This window comes from Oculina patagonica, chromosome 2 (genome assembly GCF_052425735.1).
Source record: "Oculina patagonica isolate OP01 chromosome 2, crgOcupat, whole genome shotgun sequence".
Taxonomy (NCBI): domain Eukaryota; kingdom Metazoa; phylum Cnidaria; class Anthozoa; order Scleractinia; family Oculinidae; genus Oculina; species Oculina patagonica.
In genome coordinates this window covers 9,720,462-9,724,430 of record NC_135759.1, presented here as the reverse complement: position 1 = coordinate 9,724,430, position 3,969 = coordinate 9,720,462, and the positions used below count along the sequence as shown (strand labels likewise).

The window sequence follows — 3,969 nt, the reverse complement described above, 5'->3', positions numbered from 1 at the left end:
TTTAAGACACCACAATATATTTTCAGCGACAAAAATTACCCACAATCTGGTGTTTAAGCCTTGGGTGTATATGAAGTGGTGTTATAACTACTAACGTGAACATTTATTAACATGTTGATGACTTCTTGGTGTGGGGTTTAGTTACGAGGAATTTATTTTATCATAAGAAGTTTCAACTGTGCCAAATTCAGAAATAATGATAAAGAAAACTAATAACGAACTAATTTCAGATGAGGCCAACCTACACTGTCTCGTAACTGCTGCAATTATATCAGTCCATGCACTGTAGAAATTAAACACTGCATCTCATTGGATGCGTCATACAAACGTTTAAAGATGTTAAATTAAATCCGTGATATGCATATATTTTGTTTCTATCGTTGTTCGTTTGGCCTTTTTCAAGCTGACTAAGTAATATTGTACTCGGCCCAAATCGCAAGAGCAAGAAGGATAAGGTAAGTAAATAAATATTACGATATATCAGTAAGACTGTGTTTGAGTGATTTTCATTAGAAGTATTTCGAATAAGATTTGTTAGAACTAAAGCTCAATATGGCCAAGGTAGCAGTAAAACAGGCCTTTAACTGTATATATTTCTGGCTGACTGTTTTGTTGCGAGTTTGATTTTCTTTTGCGTTATAGTTTATAAACATGCAGCCGGAATTAACAAAGAAACGTTTGCTCAAATGAAATATTCAGAATGTTATTACAATTTTCCTTAATAAATGTGTGCGTCAAAAGTAAAAATTTTACCTTCCGGAAACGGTATTAGAATTGTCTTGCCATCGATGGAATCTTCACAGAAATTATATACAGTGATTGTTTCTTACCATCAACCTCACTGCAACGCAACGCTTTAAAATCAAAGTTGACAATAGGCTTCCGTAAATCACACATTATATCGAAGGCGTTTGCTTTTACCGCCTGGAGAGAAAATTCAATCTCGCACGCACAGTCCAAAAAGAAAACGGAAAATAAGGGCGTATGTTCGCGCTGGCGATTCACGTATCCACAAATAATTACTTTTAGAATAATCCACGTTATCGTTGTGCGGACATTTGTACAGGAAACTGGACGACGAGTAGAACTAGTTAATAAGTGTCTCGCCAAGGAAAACTTTCCGGATAATTTTTCACCATTCATTTGTCGACTGAGCTCGAGGTTTAAGGCCGTGGAATTAAGCTCTCTAAAAACAAAGATTACTTTAACGAAGAGATCATTTAAAGATCAGCAAACTCGAAAATTAACTAAAAGGTGAAAGTGATGATATTTTTCCGATTTCGCATGCTTACATCTTTCTTTTTATATCATCATAAAAAAACGTAAGACTCCTTGAGGATTATGACGCCACCCGCCCTAACCACCCTGCTGAGCATGCAGAAGTCCTCATTCCCTTCTAAACAAAACATTCAGAATACTAATACAAATGTTGCTCTTTCAACGAACTTTCAACTTATTCCCTCAAAACAGATTTATTTTGTTCTCCCCGATCTCTGGAATATCAAACTAAGTAATAGTAATATAACCGATACTTAATACAAGCTCTCACCTCTCCTTTTTCGTTTGAACACGTTTTATTTGTTAAACCTAAACACGTTCTCTGTCGACCTTTTAAAGAATGTTTTGGGGATTTTATAGGATCCTACAATAGAGAATTAAAACTCCCCGTTTAGGACACCCGACTTTGCACTTCAGTAATAGACACGTCATTTCTTTAAGGACACTCTGGTTCTATTACTTCGCGTTCACTTCAGTGGCGGTGAGTAGTTTTAAGGAAGTAATGCTGAGCCTTACACAGAAACGGTTTCTCTCGTCGTCTTTTCTCCTGGCTTCCATTTTATTACCAGGTAAGGAATATTTGTTTGTACGCATGGAATATTGATTTACATTCAAGGAAATAAATCTATCTTTTTAAAGATAAAAACATGTGTTGACACCGGTCAATTAACTTTGCTTTTTTTTAGCACCAAGGCGTGGTTCCTTTTCCCAAATTTTTGAAATTCTTAAAAACAGTTTCAGTGTTTTTTTTTACTCATCCAGGCCCCTCTCTTAATTTTGGAAGAAGCTACGAACTAAAATAACACAGAGCAGTTTTCCTATTTCATTCCTTATTTTCTTTTTTTTCTAATCATCCTTTCTTCCTTCCTTTTTCACTTTCCTCTCCTTCCTTACCTACTTTCTTCCTCACTTCCGTCCTTCTGTCCTCCGTCTCTTCCTAAATCCATCCTTCCATCCACTCACTCACCCGCACTTATCCATTTATTCATTCATTCATTCATTCATTCATTCGCTCATTCATTCATTATTTCATTCATTCATTTATTCATTCATTCATTCATTCGTTCGTTCATTCATTCATTCATTCAATATATAATACTATATAATTCAATTTTCAAAAAATGAAAGAGCTTCTTAATTACAGCAAATAAACATTATAATTTATTTAATTTTTAATTGACATATTGTCGATCAAATTTTTATTTTAGTGGACCGATATCATTCAGGGGGCGTAAGATATCGAATGTTCGGGGTTCTTTCCATCTTACTTTGCGGGACATAACATATTCTCGTTATTCGGGAATTCGTTATATTGAGATCGTTATATCGGGGTTCCACTGTATAGTAAATAAACCTTTGTTGTAAACGGACCAATACCTCCCTTTGGAGAGTAAGGCGCAATAAAGATATACTATTACTATTACTATTACTATTACTATTCATTCATACATTCATTTATTCATACATTCATACATTAATATATTAATTTATCCACTCCTATTTTATGCAGCTGTTTTAAAAAGATATGCTGACGATGCAGACGATGAATGGACTTGCACAATTCCATGCCACGGTATGATTCTCATTAGAGGGCCACGTTAAGTTCGTAGTACAATTTGTATTCAATAGGTGCTGTTCCTATGGATAAATAATTTTAATTACAGAGATTACTAACATTTGCCAACTGCAATCATTTCATCATACCACGTCAAATGGTGTAATTAAATCCGCCATTTTGCCATTTTGGATTTCACTATTTTCTCGAGAAGTAAAAAAAAATGCCTGAAATTTATACAAAATCAATGCTAAGAGATGTAAATATGTCCTAACTTTACAATTCCTGCTTGACAAAAAATAGCAACTATGTCATAAAAATGACGAAATCTGGCCAAAATTAATATCAAATCCGGTTGCGATGGCCATGTCAAAAATCAGGGCAGGCAGTTGATGCGTCTGAAATTCTTGTAATGACAATGAGTAGCTACTGAAAGAGTGAGCGATTTACAGAGTACCAATTAATTGGTTCAGGATAAATCCTCGAAGGGGGATGGGACCCTCCTTTCCTTGTACGTCCGAGGAAAAAAACCAAATTAAAATTATGAAGTTTGCATAAAGCATCCCTTCCAGCTTCTTTCTCAAGCGATTAAGAAATAAAGCATATACTTACCAAATGCTCCTCGTTAAACTAAAAAAGGTTTCACTAAGGTACGCACTTACTAAATAAAATCACTTTCCACTTACGGACACAAAATCTTCTGAATGTTGAAAATGACGGCCGATTACTCAATGACTCATCATAAATTATTCTATTTTTGTTTAAAGGCTGTTCAGACAACTGCATCTGCGTAGAAGATGATACCGGCTGGCTACATGTGCAGTGTACAGAACGTAAAATAACTTCTATTTCACAAGTGTGGTTAAGTTTAATACCAAATAAAACAGAAATACTGTGAGTTTTAATCTATTTAATTCAATCACGTTGCGTCATAGTTTGTGGCGTCTATATCAGCCCTACATAAGTTTTGGTGGATTTTTTTTTTAATTATGGCAATCCGGCCCAATAAAATGTTTCGTTTCCCATCACCCCATCTCTTGTGATGGTAGGTCGGTCGGTCGGGCAAGAAAAAAAAGAACACTTTAAGGGATCTGGGTTCATTTAAGAAGCCAGGAAAAGCAGAACCGAAAGATTTT

At 35.1% G+C, this 3,969-nt stretch overlaps 1 long non-coding RNA gene across 1 annotated transcript; it reads left to right on the top strand.

Annotated features, from left to right (window-relative positions):
- The first annotated feature begins 396 nt into the window (after window positions 1-396).
- LOC144638003 (uncharacterized) lies at window positions 397-3,731 on the top strand. The gene is made up of 4 exons (XR_013567843.1): window positions 397-455; window positions 1,720-1,847; window positions 2,789-2,851; window positions 3,601-3,731. It is a non-coding gene; the product is annotated as an uncharacterized LOC144638003 (long non-coding RNA).
- The last annotated feature ends 238 nt before the right edge of the window (window positions 3,732-3,969 follow it).